The following is a 17,349-nucleotide window of genomic DNA, read 5'->3' on the forward strand; positions in this document are numbered from 1 at the left end:
GGGGTGGCCGGGCCACCTCTGAGTGCCATCGGGGCGGCCGGGGAGGCTCCGAGTGCCTTTCGTGGTGGCCGGGGAGGCTCCGAGTGCCTTTCGTGGTGGCCGGGCCTCCTCCGAGTGCCTTTCGGGGTGTCCGGGGAGGCTCCGAGTGCCTTTCGGGGCGGCTGGGGAGGCTCCGAGTGCCTTTCGGGGAGGCCGGGCCGCCTCCGAGTGCTTTTCGGGGTGGCCCGGCCGCATCCTAGTGCCTTTCAGGGCGGCCGGGGAGGCTCCGAGTGCCTTTCGGGGTGGCCGGGCCACCTCTGAGTGCCATCGGGGCAGCCGGGGAGGCTCCGAGTGCCTTTCGGGGTGGCCGGGGAGGCTCCGAGTGCCTTTCGGGGCGGCCGGGCCTCCTCCGAGTGCCTTTCGGGGTAGCCGGGCCATCTCCGAGTGCCTTTCGGGGGGGCTGGCGAAGGCTCCGAGTGCCTTTGTGGGCGGCCGGGCAGGCTCCAAGTGCCTTTTGGGGCAGCCGGGGAGGCTCCGAGTGCCTTTCGGGGCGGCCGGGCAGGCTCCGAGAGCCTTTTGGGGCGGCCGGGGAGGCTCCGAGTGCCTTTCGGGGTGGCCAGGCAGGCTCCGAGTGCCTTTCGGGGTGTCCGGGCCGCCTCAGAGTGCCTTTGTGGGCGGCCGGGCAGGCTCCGAGTGCCTTTCGGGGTGGCCGGCCAAGGCTCCGAGTGCCTTTGTGGGCAGCCGGGGAGGCTCCGAGTGCCTTTTGGGGCGGCTAGGAAGGTTCCGAGTGCCTTTCGGGGTTTCCGGGCCGCCTCCGAGTACCTTTGGAGGCAGCCGGGGAGGCTCCGAGTGCCTTTGTGGGTGGTCGTGGAGGCTCCGAGTGCCTTTCGGGGTGGCCGGGGAACTCCGAGTGCCTTTGTGGGCGGCCGGGCAGGCTCCGAGTGCCTTTCGGGGTTGCCAAACCACCTCCCAGTGCCTTTCGGTGCAGCCGGCGAGGCTCCGAGTGCCTTTCGGGGCGGTCGGTCAGGCTCCGAGTGCCTTTGGAGGCGGCCGGGCCGCCTCCGAGTGCCTTTCGGGGCGGCCGGGGAGGCTCCGAGTGCCTTTCGGGGCAGCCGGGGAGGCTCCGAGTGCCTTTGGGGGTGGCCGGGGAGGCTCCGAGTGCCTTTGGGGGCGGCCGTGGAGGCTCCGAGTGCCTTTGGGGGCCTCCGGCGAGGCTTCGAGTGTCTTTCGGGGTGGCCAGACCGCCTCCGAGTGCCTTTCGGGGAGGCCGGGCCGCCTCCGAGTGCCTTTCGGGGTGGCTGAGCAGGCTCCGAGTGCCTTTCGGGGCGGCCGGGGAGGCTCTGAGTGCCTTTGTGGGTGGCCGGACCGACTCCGAGTGCCTTTCGGGGCGTCCACGGAGGCTGCGAGTGCCTTTCAGGGTGGCCGAGCCGCCTCCGAGTGCCTTTGTGGGCGGCCGGGCCGCCTCCGAGTGCCTTTGTGGGCGTCCGGGCAGGCTCCGAGTGCCTTTCGGTGCGACTGGGGAGGCTCCGAGTGCCTTTCGTGGCGGCCTGGGAGGTTCCGAGTGCCTATCAGGGCATCCGGGGAGGCTCTGAGTGCCTTTCGGGGAGGCTGGGGAGGCTCCGAGTGCCTTTTGGGGCGGCCGGGGAGGTTCCGAGTGCCCTTGGGGGCGGCCGGGGAGGCTCCGAGTGCCTTTCGGGGGGCCGTGGACGCTCTGAGTGCCTTTGGGGGTTGCCGGCCCCTCTCCGAGTGCCTTTTGGGGCGTCCGGGGAGGCTCCAAGTGCCTTTCGGTGCAGCCGGGGAGGCTCCGAGTGCCTTTCGGGGCATCCGGGGAGGCTCTGAGTGCCTTTCGGGGCATCCGGGAAGGCTCCGAGTGCCTTTCGGGTTGACTGGTCCGGCTCCGAGTGCCTTTGTGGGCGGCCGGGGAGGCTCCGAGTGCCTTTTGGGGCATCTGGGGAGGCTCCGAGTGCCTTTCGGGGGGCCGGCGACGCTCTGAGTGCCTTTGGGGGTGGCCAGGAAGGCTCCGAGTGCCTTTGTGGGCAGCCGGGGAGACTCCGAGTGCCTTTCGGGGCGGCCGGGGAGGCTCCGAGTGCCTTTCGTGGTGGCCGGGGAGGCTCCGAGTGCCTTTTGGGGCGTCCGTGCAGACTCCAAGTGCCTTTCGGGGTGGCCGGGCCCACTCCGAGTGCCTTTCGGGGCGGCCGGGGAGGCTCCGAGTGCCTTTCGGGGCAGCCGGCGAGGCTCCGAGTGCCTTTCGGGGCGGCCGGGGAGGCTCCGAGTGCCTTTCGGGGCGGCCGGGCCACCTCCGAGTGCCTTTTGGGGCGTCCGTGCAGACTCCAAGTGCCTTTCGGGGAGGCCGGGCCCGCTCCGAGTGCCTTTCGGGGCGGCTGGGGAGGCTCCGAGTGCCTTTCGGGGAGGCCGGGGAGGCTCCGAGTGCCTTTCGGGGCAGCCGGGCAGGCTCCGAGTGCCTTTGGGGGCGGCCGGGGAGCCTCCGAGTGCCTTTCGGGGAGGCCGGGGAGGCTCCGAGTGCCTTTCGGGGCAACCGGGCCGGCTCCAAGTGCCTTTCGGGGTGGCCCGGCCGCATCCTAGTGGCTTTCGGGGCGGCCGGGGAGGCTCCGAGTGCCTTTCGGGGTGGCCGGGCCACCTCTGAGTGCCATCGGGGCGGCCGGGGAGGCTCCGAGTGCCTTTCTTGGTGGCCGGGGAGGCTCCGAGTGCCTTTCGTGGTGGCCGGGCCTCCTCCGAGTGCCTTTCGGGGTGTCCGGGGAGGCTCCGAGTGCCTTTCGGGGCGGCTGGGGAGGCTCCGAGTGCCTTTCGGGGAGGCCGGGCCGCCTCCGAGTGCTTTTCGGGGTGGCCCGGCCGCATCCTAGTGCCTTTCAGGGCGGCCGGGGAGGCTCCGAGTGCCTTTCGGGGTGGCCGGGCCACCTCTGAGTGCCATCGGGGCAGCCGGGGAGGCTCCGAGTGCCTTTCGGGGTGGCCGGGGAGGCTCCGAGTGCCTTTCGGGGCGGCCGGGCCTCCTCCGAGTGCCTTTCGGGGTAGCCGGGCCATCTCCGAGTGCCTTTCGGGGGGGCTGGCGAAGGCTCCGAGTGCCTTTGTGGGCGGCCGGGCAGGCTCCAAGTGCCTTTTGGGGCAGCCGGGGAGGCTCCGAGTGCCTTTCGGGGCGGCCGTGGAGGTTCCAAGTGCCTTTTGGGGCGGCCGGGGAGGCTCCGAGTGCCTTTCGGGGTGGCCAGGCAGGCTCCGAGTGCCTTTCGGGGTGTCCGGGCCGCCTCCGAGTGCCTTTCGGGGCGGTCGGGGCCGCCTCAGAGTGCCTTTGTGGGCGGCCGGGGAGGCTCCGAGTGCCTTTCGGGGTGGCCGGCGAAGGCTCCGAGTGCCTTTGTGGGCAGCCGGGGAGGCTCCGAGTGCCTTTTGGGGCGGCTAGGAAGGTTCCGAGTGCCTTTCGGGGTTTCCGGGCCGCCTCCGAGTACCTTTGGAGGCAGCCGGGGAGGCTCCGAGTGCCTTTGTGGGTGGTCGTGGAGGCTCCGAGTGCCTTTCGGGGTGGCCGGGGAACTCCGAGTGCCTTTGTGGGCGGCCGGGCAGGCTCCGAGTGCCTTTCGGGGTTGCCAGACCGCCTCCCAGTGGCTTTCGGTGCAGCCGGCGAGGCTCCGAGTGCCTTTCGGGGCGGTCGGTCAGGCTCCGAGTGCCTTTGGAGGCGGCCGGGCCGCCTCCGAGTGCCTTTCGGGGCGGCCGGGGAGGCTCCGAGTGCCTTTCGGGGCAGCCGGGGAGGCTCCGAGTGCCTTTGGGGGTGGCCGGGGAGGCTCCGAGTGCCTTTGGGGGCGGCCGGCGAGGCTCCGAGTGCCTTTGGGGGCGGCCGTGGAGGCTCCGAGTGCCTTTGGGGGCCTCCGGCGAGGCTTCGAGTGTCTTTCGGGGTGGCCAGACCGCCTCCGAGTGCCTTTCGGGGAGGCCGGGCCGCCTCCGAGTGCCTTTCGGGGTGGCTGAGCAGGCTCCGAGTGCCTTTCGGGGCGGCCGGGGAGGCTCTGAGTGCCTTTGTGGGTGGCCGGACCGACTCCGAGTGCCTTTCGGGGCGTCCGCGGAGGCTGCGAGTGCCTTTCAGGGTGGCCGAGCCGCCTCCGAGTGCCTTTGTGGGCGGCCGGGCCGCCTCCGAGTGCCTTTGTGGGCGTCCGGGCAGGCTCCGAGTGCCTTTCGGTGCGACTGGGGAGGCTCCGAGTGCCTTTCGTGGCGGCCTGGGAGGTTCCGAGTGCCTATCAGGGCATCCGGGGAGGCTCTGAGTGCCTTTCGGGGAGGCTGGGGAGGCTCCGAGTGCCTTTTGGGGCGGCCGGGGAGGTTCCGAGTGCCCTTGGGGGCGGCCGGGGAGGCTCCGAGTGCCTTTCGGGGGGCCGTGGACGCTCTGAGTGCCTTTGGGGGTTGCCGGCCCCTCTCCGAGTGCCTTTTGGGGCGTCCGGGGAGGCTCCAAGTGCCTTTCGGTGCAGCCGGGGAGGCTCCGAGTGCCTTTCGGGGCATCCGGGGAGGCTCTGAGTGCCTTTCGGGGCATCCGGGAAGGCTCCGAGTGCCTTTCGCGGTGGCCGGGGAGGCTCCGAGTGCCTTTCGGGGTGGCCGGGCTGCCTCCGAGTGCCCTTGGGGGCGGCCGGGGAGGCTCCGAGTGCCTTTCGGGGCATCTGGGGAGGCTCCGAGTGCCTTTCGGGGGGCCGGCGACGCTCTGAGTGCCTTTGGGGGTGGCCAGGAAGGCTCCGAGTGCCTTTGTGGGCAGCCGGGGAGACTCCGAGTGCCTTTCGGGGCGGCCGGGGAGGCTCCGAGTGCCTTTCGTGGTGGCCGGGGAGGCTCCGAGTGCCTTTTGGGGCGTCCGTGCAGACTCCAAGTGCCTTTCGGGGTGGCCGGGGAGGCTCCGAGTGCCTTTTGGGGCGTCCGTGCAGACTCCAAGTGCCTTTCGGGGTGGCCGGGCCCGCTCCGAGTGCCTTTCGGGGCAGCCGGGGAGGCTCCGAGTGCCTTTGTGGGAGGTCGGGCAGGCTCCGAGTGCCTTTCGGGGCGGCCGGGGAGGCTCCGAGTGCCTTTCGGGGCAGCCGGCGAGGCTCCGAGTGCCTTTCGGGGCGGCCGGGCAGGCTCCGAGTGCCTTTTGGGGCGTCCGTGCAGACTCCAAGTGCCTTTCGGGGAGGCCGGGCCCGCTCCGAGTGCCTTTCGGGGCGGCTGCGGAGGCTCCGAGTGCCTTTCGGGGAGGCCGGGGAGGCTCCGATTGCCTTTCGGGGTGGCCGGGGAGGCTCCAAGTGCCTTTGTGGGAGGTCGGGCAGGCTCCGAGTGCCTTTCGGAGTGGCCAGGGAGGCTCCGAGTGCCTTTCGGGGCCACCGGTGAAGCTCCGAGTGCCTTTCGGGGTGGCCGGGGAGGCTCCGAGTGCCTTTCGGGGTGTCCGGGGAGGCTCCGAGTGCCTTTCGGGGTTGCCAGACCGCCTCCCAGTGCCTTTCGGTGCAGCCGGGGAGGCTCCGAGAGCCTTTCAGGGCAACCGGGGAGGCTGTGAGTGCCTTTTGGGTCGGCCGGGCCGCCTCCGAGTGCCTTTGTGAGACGTCGGGGAGCCTCCAAGTGCCTTTCGGGGCGGCCGGGGAGGTTCCAAGTGCCTTTCAGGGTGGCCGGGGAGGCTCCGAGTGCCTTTCGGGGCAGCTGGGCCGCCTCCGAGTGCCTTTTTGGGCAGCCGGGCCACCTCCGAGTGCCTTTCGGGGAGGCCGGGGAGGCTCCGAGAGCCTTTCGGGGCGGCCGGGGAGGCTCCGAGTGCCTTTCGAGGAGGCCGGGCTGGCTCCGAGTGCCTTTTTGAGTGGCAGTGGAGGCTCCGAGTGCCTTTCGGGGTGGCCGGGCCACCTCCGAGTGCCTTTCGGGGCAACCGGGCCGCCTCCGAGTGCATTTGTGGGAGGTCGGGGAGGCTCCGAGTGCCTTTTGGGTCGGCCGGGCCCGCTCCTAGTGCCTTTCGGGGCGGCCGGGCCGCCTCCGAGTGCCTTTCGGAGTGGCCGGGCCGCCTCCCAGTGCCTTTCGGGGCGGCCGGGGCCGTCTCCGAGTGCCTTTCGGGGCAGCCGGGCTGGCTCCGAGTGCCTTTCGGGGGGGCCGGGGAAGGCTCCGAGTGCCTTTTGGGGGGGCCGGGGAGCCTCCGAGTGCCTTTCGGGGCTGCCGGGCAGGCTCCGAGTGCCTTTCGGGGCTGTCGGTCTGCCTACCAGTGCCTTTCGGGTCGGCCGGGGAGGCTCCGAGTGCCTTTCGGGGCAGCCGGGGAGGCTCCGAGTGCCTTTCGGGGTGGCCGCGGCCGCCTCCGAGTGGCTTTCGGGGCGGCCGGGGAGGCTCCGAGTGCCTTTGGGGGGGGCCGGCGAAGGCTCCGAGTGCCTTTGTGGGCGGCAGGGGAGGCTCCGAGTGCCTTTGGGGGCGGCTGGCCAGCTCCGAGTGCCTTTCGGGGGGGCCGGTGAAGGCTGCGAGTGCCTTTCGAGGCGGCCGGGGAGGCTCCGAGTGCCTTTCGGGGCGGCCGGGGAGGCTCCGAGTGCCTTTCGGGGCATCTGGGGAGGCTCCGAGTGCCTTTCGGGGGGCCGGCGACTCTCTGAGTGCCTTTGGGGGTGGCCAGGAAGGCTCCGAGTGCCTTTGTGGGCAGCCGGGGAGACTCCGAGTGCCTTTTGGGGCGGCCGGGGAGGCTCCGAGTGCCTTTCGTGGTGGCCGGGGAGGCTCCGAGTGCCTTTTGGGGCGTCCGTGCAGACTCCAAGTGCCTTTCGGGGTGGCCGGGCAGGCTCCGAGTGCCTTTTGGGGCGTCCGTGCAGACTCCAAGTGCCTTTCGGGGTGGCCGGGCCCGCTCCGAGTGCCTTTCGGGGCAGCCGGGGAGGCTCCGAGTGCCTTTGTGGGAGGTCGGGCAGGCTCCGAGTGCCTTTCGGGGCGGCCGGGGAGGCTCCGAGTGCCTTTCGGGGCAGCCGGCGAGGCTCCGAGTGCCTTTCGGGGCGGCCGGGCAGGCTCCGAGTGCCTTTTGGGGCGTCCGTGCAGACTCCAAGTGCCTTTCGGGGAGGCCGGGCCCGCTCCGAGTGCCTTTCGGGGCAGCTGCGGAGGCTCCGAGTGCCTTTCGGGGAGGCCGGGGAGGCTCCGATTGCCTTTCGGGGTGGCCGGGGAGGCTCCAAGTGCCTTTGTGGGAGGTCGGGCAGGCTCCGAGTGCCTTTCGGAGTGGCCAGGGAGGCTCCGAGTGCCTTTCGGGGCCACCGGTGAAGCTCCGAGTGCCTTTCGGGGTGGCCGGGGAGGCTCCGAGTGCCTTTCGGGGTGTCCGGGGAGGCTCCAAGTGCCTTTGGGGGCAGCCGGGGAGGCTCCGAGTGCCTTTCGGGGCGGCCGGGCAGGCTCCGAGAGCCTTTCAGGGCAACCGGGGAGGCTCCGAGGGCCTTTTGGGTCGGCCGGGCCGCCTCCGAGTGCCTTTGTGAGACGTCGGGGAGCCTCCAAGTGCCTTTCGGGGCGGCCGGGGAGGTTCCAAGTGCCTTTCAGGGTGGCCGGGGAGGCTCCGAGTGCCTTTCGGGGCAGCTGGGCCGCCTCCGAGTGCCTTTTTGGGCAGCCGGGCCACCTCCGAGTGCCTTTCGGGGAGGCCGGGGAGGCTCCGAGAGCCTTTCGGGGCGGCCGGGGAGGCTCCGAGTGCCTTTCGAGGAGGCCGGGCTGGCTCCGAGTGCCTTTTTGAGTGGCAGTGGAGGCTCCGAGTGCCTTTCGGGGTGGCCGGGCCACCTCCGAGTGCCTTTCGGGGCAACCGGGCCGCCTCCGAGTGCATTTGTGGGAGGTCGGGGAGGCTCCGAGTGCCTTTTGGGTCGGCCGGGCCCGCTCCTAGTGCCTTTCGGGGCGGCCGGGCCGCCTCCGAGTGCCTTTCGGAGTGGCCGGGCCGCCTCCCAGTGCCTTTCGGGGCGGCCGGGGCCGTCTCCGAGTGCCTTTCGGGGCAGCCGGGCTGGCTCCGAGTGCCTTTCGGGGGGGCCGGGGAAGGCTCCGAGTGCCTTTTGGGGGGGCCGGGGAGCCTCCGAGTGCCTTTCGGGGCTGCCGGGCAGGCTCCGAGTGCCTTTCGGGGCTGTCGGTCTGCCTACCAGTGCCTTTCGGGGCGGCCGGGGAGGCTCCGAGTGCCTTTCGGGGCAACCGGGCCGGCTCCAAGTGCCTTTCAGGGTGGCCGCGGCCGCCTCCGAGTGGCTTTCGGGGCGGCCGGGGAGGCTCCGAGTGCCTTTGGGGGGGGCCGGCGAAGGCTCCGAGTGCCTTTGTGGGCGGCAGGGGAGGCTCCGAGTGCCTTTGGGGGCGGCTGGCCAGCTCCGAGTGCCTTTCGGGGGGGCCGGTGAAGGCTGCGAGTGCCTTTCGGGGCGTCCGGGGAGGCTCCCAGTGCCTTTCGGGGCGGCTGGGGAGGCTCTGAGTGCCTTTCGGGGCGGTCGGTCAGGCTCCGAGTGCCTTTCGGGGAGGCCGGGCCGCCTCCGAGTGCTTTTCGGGGTGGCCGGGCCGCATCCTAGTGCCTTTCGTGGCGGCCGGGGAGGCTCCGAGTGCCTTTGTGGGAGGTCGGGCAGGCTCCGAGTGCCTTTCGGAGTGGCCAGGGAGGCTCTGAGTGCCTTTCGGGGCCACCGGTGAAGCTCCGAGTGCCTTTCGGGGTGGCCGGGCAGGCTCCGAGTGCCTTTCGGGGTGTCCGGGGAGGCTCCGAGTGCCTTTGGGGGCAGCCGGGGAGGCTCCGAGTGCCTTTGGGGGCGGCCGGGCAGGCTCCGAGAGCCTTTCAGGGCAACCGGGGAGGCTGTGAGTGCCTTTCGGGGTGTCCGGGGAGGCTCCGAGTGCCTTTGTGGGCGGCCGGGCAGGCTCCAAGTGCCTTTTGGGGCAGCCGGGGAGGCTCCGAGTGCCTTTCGGGGCGGCCGTGGAGGTTCCAAGTGCCTTTTGGGGCGGCCGGGGAGGCTCCGAGTGCCTTTCGGGGTGGCCAGGCAGGCTCCGAGTGCCTTTCGGGGTGTCCGGGCCGCCTCCGAGTGCCTTTCGGGGCGGTCGGGGCCGCCTCAGAGTGCCTTTGTGGGCGGCCGGGGAGGCTCCGAGTGCCTTTCGGGGTGGCCGGCCAAGGCTCCGAGTGCCTTTGTGGGCAGCCGGGGAGGCTCCGAGTGCCTTTTGGGGCGGCTAGGAAGGTTCCGAGTGCCTTTCGGGGTTTCCGGGCCGCCTCCGAGTACCTTTGGAGGCGGCCGGGGAGGCTCCGAGTGCCTTTGTGGGTGGTCGTGGAGGCTCCGAGTGCCTTTCGGGGTGGCCGGGGAACTCCGAGTGCCTTTGTGGGCGGCCGGGCAGGCTCCGAGTGCCTTTCGGGGTTGCCAAACCGCCTCCCAGTGCCTTTCGGTGCAGCCGGCGAGGCTCCGAGTGCCTTTCGGGGCGGTCGGTCAGGCTCCGAGTGCCTTTGGAGGCGGCCGGGCCGCCTCCGAGTGCCTTTCGGGGCGGCCGGGGAGGCTCCGAGTGCCTTTCGGGGCAGCCGGGGAGGCTCCGAGTGCCTTTGGGGGTGGCCGGGGAGGCTCCGAGTGCCTTTGGGGGCGGCCGGCGAGGCTCCGAGTGCCTTTGGGGGCGGCCGTGGAGGCTCCGAGTGCCTTTGGGGGCCTCCGGCGAGGCTTCGAGTGTCTTTCGGGGTGGCCAGACCGCCTCCGAGTGCCTTTCGGGGAGGCCGGGCCGCCTCCGAGTGCCTTTCGGGGTGGCTGAGCAGGCTCCGAGTGCCTTTCGGGGCGGCCGGGGAGGCTCTGAGTGCCTTTGTGGGTGGCCGGACCGACTCCGAGTGCCTTTCGGGGCGTCCGCGGAGGCTGCGAGTGCCTTTCAGGGTGGCCGAGACGCCTCCGAGTGCCTTTGTGGGCGGCCGGGCCGCCTCCGAGTGCCTTTGTGGGCGTCCGGGCAGGCTCCGAGTGCCTTTCGGTGCGACTGGGGAGGCTCCGAGTGCCTTTCGTGGCGGCCTGGGAGGTTCCGAGTGCCTATCAGGGCATCCGGGGAGGCTCTGAGTGCCTTTCGGGGAGGCTGGGGAGGCTCCGAGTGCCTTTTGGGGCGGCCGGGGAGGTTCCGAGTGCCCTTGGGGGCGGCCGGGGAGGCTCCGAGTGCCTTTCGGGGGGCCGTGGACGCTCTGAGTGCCTTTGGGGGTTGCCGGCCCCTCTCCGAGTGCCTTTTGGGGCGTCCGGGGAGGCTCCAAGTGCCTTTCGGTGCAGCCGGGGAGGCTCCGAGTGCCTTTTGGGGCATCCGGGGAGGCTCTGAGTGCCTTTCGGGGCATCCGGGAAGGCTCCGAGTGCCTTTCGCGGTGGCCGGGGAGGCTCCGAGTGCCTTTCGGGGTGGCCGGGCTGCCTCCGAGTGCCCTTGGGGGCGGCCGGGGAGGCTCCGAGTGCCTTTCGGGGCATCTGGGGAGGCTCCGAGTGCCTTTCGGGGGGCCGGCGACGCTCTGAGTGCCTTTGGGGGTGGCCAGGAAGGCTCCGAGTGCCTTTGTGGGCAGCCGGGGAGACTCCGAGTGCCTTTCGGGGCGGCCGTGGAGGCTCCGAGTGCCTTTCGTGGTGGCCGGGGAGGCTCCGAGTGCCTTTTGGGGCGTCCGTGCAGACTCCAAGTGCCTTTCGGGGTGGCCGGGCCCGCTCCGAGTGCCTTTCGGGGCAGCCGGGGAGGCTCCGAGTGCCTTTGTGGGAGGTCGGGCAGGCTCCGAGTGCCTTTCGGGGCGGCCGGGGAGGCTCCGAGTGCCTTTCGGGGCAGCCGGCGAGGCTCCGAGTGCCTTTCGGGGCGGCCGGGGAGGCTCCGAGTGCCTTTCGGGGCGGCCGGGCAGGCTCCGAGTGCCTTTTGGGGCGTCCGTGCAGACTCCAAGTGCCTTTCGGGTAGGCCGGTCCCGCTCCGAGTGCCTTTCGGGGCGGCTGGGGAGGCTCCGAGTGCCTTTCGGGGAGGCCGGGGAGGCTCCGATTGCCTTTCGGGGTGGCCGGGGAGGCTCCAAGTGCCTTTGTGGGAGGTCGGGCAGGCTCCGAGTGCCTTTCGGAGTGGCCAGGGAGGCTCCGAGTGCCTTTCGGGGCCACCGGTGAAGCTCCGAGTGCCTTTCGGGGTGGCCGGGGAGGCTCCGAGTGCCTTTCGGGGTGTCCGGGGAGGCTCCGAGTGCCTTTCGGGGCGGCCGGGGAGGCTCCGAGTGCCTTTCGGGGCGGCCGGGCAGGCTCCGAGAGCCTTTCAGGGCAACCGGGGAGGCTCCGAGGGCCTTTTGGGTCGGCCGGGCCGCCTCCGAGTGCCTTTGTGAGACGTCGGGGAGCCTCCAAGTGCCTTTCGGGGCGGCCGGGGAGGTTCCAAGTGCCTTTCAGGGTGGCCGGGGAGGCTCCGAGTGCCTTTCGGGGCAGCTGGGCCGCCTCCGAGTGCCTTTTTGGGCAGCCGGGCCACCTCCGAGTGCCTTTCGGGGAGGCCGGGGAGGCTCCGAGAGCCTTTCGGGGCGGCCGGGGAGGCTCCGAGTGCCTTTCGAGGAGGCCGGGCTGGCTCCGAGTGCCTTTTTGAGTGGCAGTGGAGGCTCCGAGTGCCTTTCGGGGTGGCCGGGCCACCTCCGAGTGCCTTTCGGGGCGACCGGGCCGCCTCCGAGTGCATTTGTGGGAGGTTGGGGAGGCTCCGAGTGCCTTTCGGGGAGGCCGGGCCGCCTCCGAGTGCCTTTTGGGGCGGCCGGGCCCGCTCCTAGTGCCTTTCGGGGCGGCCGGGCCGCCTCCGAGTGCCTTTCGGAGTGGCCGGGCCGCCTCCCAGTGCCTTTCGGGGCGGCCGGGGCCGTCTCCGAGTGCCTTTCGGGGCAGCCGGGCTGGCTCCGAGTGCCTTTCGGGGGGGCCGGGGAAGGCTCCGAGTGCCTTTTGGGGGGGCCGGGGAGCCTCCGAGTGCCTTTCGGGGCAGCCGGGCAGGCTCCGAGTGCCTTTCGGGGCTGTCGGTCTGCCTACCAGTGCCTTTCGGGGCGGCCGGGGAGGCTCCGAGTGCCTTTCGGGGCAACCGGGCCGGCTCCAAGTGCCTTTCGGGGTGGCCGCGGCCGCCTCCGAGTGGCTTTCGGGGCGGCCGGGGAGGCTCCGAGTGCCTTTCGGGGAGGCCGGGCCGCCTCCGAGTGCTTTTCGGGGTGGCCGGGCCGCATCCTAGTGCCTTTCGTGGCGGCCGGGGAGGCTCCGAGTGCCTTTGTGGGAGGTCGGGCAGGCTCCGAGTGCCTTTCGGAGTGGCCAGGGAGGCTCTGAGTGCCTTTCGGGGCCACCGGTGAAGCTCCGAGTGCCTTTCGGGGTGGCCGGGGAGGCTCCGAGTGCCTTTCGGGGTGTCCGGGGAGGCTCCGAGTGCCTTTGGGGGCGGCCGGGGAGGCTCCGAGAGCCTTTCAGGGCAACCGGGGAGGCTGTGAGTGCCTTTTGGGTCGGCCGGGCCGCCTCCGAGTGCCTTTGTGAGACGTCGGGGAGCCTCCGAGTGCCTTTCGGGGCGGCCGGGGAGGATCCAAGTGCCTTTCGGGGTGGCCGGGGAGGCTCCGAGTGCCTTTCGGGGCAGCTGGGCCGCCTCCGAGTGCTTTTTTGGGCAGCCGGGCCACCTCCAAGTGCCTTTCGGGGAGGCCGGGGAGGCTCCGAGAGCCTTTCGGGGCGGCCGGGGAGGCTCCGAGTGCCTTTCGAGGAGGCCGGGCTGGCTCCGAGTGCCTTTTTGAGTGGCAGTGGAGGCTCCGAGTGCCTTTCGGGGTGGCCGGGCCACCTCCGAGTGCCTTTCGGGGCGACCGGGCCGCCTCCGAGTGCATTTGTGGGAGGTCGGGGAGGCTCCGAGTGCCTTTCGGGGCGGCCGGGCCGCCTCCGAGTGCCTTTTGGGGCGGCCGGGCCCGCTCCTAGTGCCTTTCGGGGCGGCCAGGCCGGCTCCAAGTGCCTTTCGGGGCGGCCGGGCCGCCTCCAAGTGCCTTTCGGAGTGGCCGGGCCGCCTCCCAGTGCCTTTCGGGGCGGCCGGGGCCGCCTGCGAGTGGCTTTCGGGGCTGCCGGGCCGCCTCCGAGTGCCTTTTGGGGCGGCCGGGCCCGCTCCTAGTGCCTTTCGGGGCGGCCAGGCCGGCTCCAAGTGCCTTTCGGGGCGGCCGGGCCGCCTCCAAGTGCCTTTCGGAGTGGCCGGGCCGCCTCCCAGTGCCTTTCGGGGCGGCCGGGGCCGCCTCCGAGTGGCTTTCGGGGCGGCCGGGCTGGCTCCGAGTGCCTTTCGGGGGGGCCGGCGAAGGCTCCGAGTGCCTTTTGGGGGGGCCGGGGAGCCTCCGAGTGCCTTTCGGGGCAGCCGGGCAGGCTCCGAGTGCCTTTCGGGGCTGTCGGTCTGCCTACCAGTGCCTTTCGGGGCGGCCGGGGAGGCTCCGAGTGCCTTTCGGGGCAACCGGGCCGGCTCCAAGTGCCTTTCGGGGTGGCCGCGGCCGCCTCCGAGTGGCTTTCGGGGCGGCCGGGGAGGCTCCGAGTGCCTTTGGGGGGGGCCGGCGAAGGCTCCGAGTGCCTTTGTGGGCGGCAGGGGAGGCTCCGAGTGCCTTTGGGGGCGGCTGGCCAGCTCCGAGTGCCTTTCGGGGGGGCCAGCGAAGGCTGCGAGTGCCTTTCGGGGCGTCCGGGCAGGCTCCGAGTGCCTTTTGGGGCGGCCAGGAAGGCTCCGAGTGCCTTTCGGGGCAGCCGGGGAGGCTCCGAGTGCCTTTCGGGGCAGCCGGGCAGGCTCCGAGTGCCTTTCGGGGCGGCCGGGGAGGCTCCGAGTGCTTTTGGGGGCGGCCGGGGAGGCTCCGAGTGCCTTTCGGGGTGGCCGGACCACCTCCGAGTGCCTTTTGGTGCGGCCGGGGAGGCTCCGAGTGCCTTTGTGGGTGGCCGGGCCGGCTCCGAGTGCCTTTCGGGCGGACGGTGAGGCTCCGAGTGCCTTTCGGGGTGGCTGGTCCGCCTCCGAGTGCCTTTCGGGGCAGCCGGGCCGGCTCAAAGTGCCTTTCGGGGCGGCCGGGGAGGCTCTGAGTGCCTTTGTGGGTGGCCGGACCGACTCCGAGTGCCTTTCGGGGCGTCCGCGGAGGCTGCGAGTGCCTTTCAGGGTGGCCGAGCCGCCTCCGAGTGCCTTTGTGGGCGGCCGGGCCGCCTCCGAGTGCCTTTGTGGGCGTCCGGGCAGGCTCCGAGTGCCTTTCGGTGCGACTGGGGAGGCTCCGAGTGCCTTTCGTGGCGGCCTGGGAGGTTCCGAGTGCCTATCAGGGCATCCGGGGAGGCTCTGAGTGCCTTTCGGGGAGGCTGGGGAGGCTCCTAGTGCCTTTTGGGGCGGCCGGGGAGGTTCCGAGTGCCCTTGGGGGCGGCTGGGGAGGCTCCGAGTGCCTTTCGGGGGGCCGTGGACGCTCTGAGTGCCTTTGGGGGTTGCCGGCCCCTCTCCGAGTGCCTTTTGGGGCGTCCGGGGAGGCTCCAAGTGCCTTTCGGTGCAGCCGGGGAGGCTCCGAGTGCCTTTTGGGGCATCCGGGGAGGCTCTGAGTGCCTTTCGGGGCATCCGGGAAGGCTCCGAGTGCCTTTCGCGGTGGCCGGGGAGGCTCCGAGTGCCTTTCGGGGTGGCCGGGCTGCCTCCGAGTGCCCTTGGGGGCGGCCGGGGAAGCTCCGAGTGCCTTTCGGGGCATCTGGGGAGGCTCCGAGTGCCTTTCGGGGGGCCGGCGACGCTCTGAGTGCCTTTCGGAGTGGCCAGGAAGGCTCCGAGTGCCTTTGTGGGCAGCCGGGGAGACTCCGAGTGCCTTTCGGGGCGGCCGGGGAGGCTCCGAGTGCCTTTCGTGGTGGCCGGGGAGGCTCCGAGTGCCTTTTGGGGCGTCCGTGCAGACTCCAAGTGCCTTTCGGGGTGGCCGGGCCCGCTCCGAGTGCCTTTCGGGGCAGCCGGGGAGGCTCCGAGTGCCTTTGTGGGAGGTCGGGCAGGCTCCGAGTGCCTTTCGGGGCGGCCGGGGAGGCTCCGAGTGCCTTTTGGGGCGTCCGTGCAGACTCCAAGTGCCTTTCGGGGTGGCCGGGCCCGCTCCGAGTGCCTTTCGGGGCAGCCGGGGAGGCTCCGAGTGCCTTTGTGGGAGGTCGGGCAGGCTCCGAGTGCCTTTCGGGGCAGCCGGCGAGGCTCCGAGTGCCTTTCGGGGCGGCCGGGGAGGCTCCGAGTGCCTTTCGTGGTGGCCGGGGAGGCTCCGAGTGCCTTTTGGGGCGTCCGTGCAGACTCCAAGTGCCTTTCGGGGTGGCCGGGCCCGCTCCGAGTGCCTTTCGGGGCAGCCGGGGAGGCTCCGAGTGCCTTTGTGGGAGGTCGGGCAGGCTCCGAGTGCCTTTCGTGGTGGCCGGGGAGGCTCCGAGTGCCTTTTGGGGCGTCCGTGCAGACTCCAAGTGCCTTTCGGGGTGGCCGGGCCCGCTCCGAGTGCCTTTCGGGGCAGCCGGGGAGGCTCCGAGTGCCTTTGTGGGAGGTCGGGCAGGCTCCGAGTGCCTTTCGGGGCAGCCGGCGAGGCTCCGAGTGCCTTTCGGGGCGGCCGGGGAGGCTCCGAGTGCCTTTCGGGGCGGCCGGGCAGGCTCCGAGTGCCTTTTGGGGCGTCCGTGCAGACTCCAAGTGCCTTTCGGGTAGGCCGGTCCCGCTCCGAGTGCCTTTCGGGGCGGCTGGGGAGGCTCCGAGTGCCTTTCGGGGAGGCCGGGGAGGCTCCGATTGCCTTTCGGGGTGGCCGGGGAGGCTCCAAGTGCCTTTGTGGGAGGTCGGGCAGGCTCCGAGTGCCTTTCGGAGTGGCCAGGGAGGCTCCGAGTGCCTTTCGGGGCCACCGGTGAAGCTCCGAGTGCCTTTCGGGGTGGCCGGGGAGGCTCCGAGTGCCTTTCGGGGTGTCCGGGGAGGCTCCGAGTGCCTTTCGGGGCGGCCGGGGAGGCTCCGAGTGCCTTTCGGGGCGGCCGGGCAGGCTCCGAGAGCCTTTCAGGGCAACCGGGGAGGCTCCGAGGGCCTTTTGGGTCGGCCGGGCCGCCTCCGAGTGCCTTTGTGAGACGTCGGGGAGCCTCCGAGTGCCTTTCGGGGCGGCCGGGGAGGTTCCAAGTGCCTTTCAGGGTGGCCGGGGAGGCTCCGAGTGCCTTTCGGGGCAGCTGGGCCGCCTCCGAGTGCCTTTTTGGGCAGCCGGGCCACCTCCGAGTGCCTTTCGGGGAGGCCGGGGAGGCTCCGAGAGCCTTTCGGGGCGGCCGGGGAGGCTCCGAGTGCCTTTCGAGGAGGCCGGGCTGGCTCCGAGTGCCTTTTTGAGTGGCAGTGGAGGCTCCGAGTGCCTTTCGGGGTGGCCGGGCCACCTCCGAGTGCCTTTCGGGGCAACCGTGCCGCCTCCGAGTGCATTTGTGGGAGGTCGGGGAGGCTCCGAGTGCCTTTCGGGGAGGCCGGGCCGCCTCCGAGTGCCTTTTGGGTCGGCCGGGCCCGCTCCTAGTGCCTTTCGGGGCGGCCGGGCCGCCTCCGAGTGCCTTTCGGAGTGGCCGGGCCGCCTCCGAGTGCCTTTCGGGGCGGCCGGGGCCGTCTCCGAGTGCCTTTCGGGGCAGCCGGGCTGGCTCCGAGTGCCTTTCGGGGGGGCCGGGGAAGGCTCCGAGTGCCTTTTGGGGGGGCCGGGGAGCCTCCGAGTGCCTTTCGGGGCAGCCGGGCAGGCTCCGAGTGCCTTTCGGGGCTGTCGGTCTGCCTACCAGTGCCTTTCGGGGCGGCCGGGGAGGCTCCGAGTGCCTTTCGGGGCAACCGGGCCGGCTCCAAGTGCCTTTCGGGGTGGCCGCGGCCGCCTCCGAGTGGCTTTCGGGGCGGCCGGGGAGGCTCCGAGTGCCTTTGGGGGGGGCCGGCGAAGGCTCCGAGTGCCTTTGTGGGCGGCAGGGGAGGCTCCGAGTGCCTTTGGGGGCGGCTGGCCAGCTCCGAGTGCCTTTCGGGGGGGCCGGCGAAGGCTGCGAGTGCCTTTCGGGGTGTCCGGGGAGGCTCCCAGTGCCTTTCGGGGCGGCTGGGGAGGCTCCGAGTGCCTTTCGGGGAGGCCGGGCCGCCTCCGAGTGCTTTTCGGGGTGGCCGGGCCGCATCCTAGTGCCTTTCGTGGCGGCCGGGGAGGCTCCGAGTGCCTTTGTGGGAGGTCGGGCAGGCTCCGAGTGCCTTTCGGAGTGGCCAGGGAGGCTCCGAGTGCCTTTCGGGGCCACCGGTGAAGCTCCGAGTGCCTTTCGGGGTGGCCGGGCAGGCTCCGAGTGCCTTTCGGGGTGTCCGGGGAGGCTCCGAGTGCCTTTGGGGGCAGCCGGGGAGGCTCCGAGTGCCTTTGGGGGCGGCCGGGCAGGCTCCGAGAGCCTTTCAGGGCAACCGGGGAGGCTGTGAGTGCCTTTTGGGTCGGCCGGGCCGCCTCCGAGTGCCTTTGTGAGACGTCGGGGAGCCTTCGAGTGCCTTTCGGGGCGGCCGGGGAGGATCCAAGTGCCTTTCGGGGTGGCCGGGGAGGCTCCGAGTGCCTTTCGGGGCAGCTGGGCCGCCTCCGAGTGCTTTTTTGGGCAGCCG

The sequence above is a fragment of the Struthio camelus genome, unplaced genomic scaffold (genome assembly GCF_040807025.1).
Source record: "Struthio camelus isolate bStrCam1 unplaced genomic scaffold, bStrCam1.hap1 HAP1_SCAFFOLD_41, whole genome shotgun sequence".
Classification (NCBI taxonomy): Eukaryota; Metazoa; Chordata; class Aves; order Struthioniformes; family Struthionidae; genus Struthio; species Struthio camelus.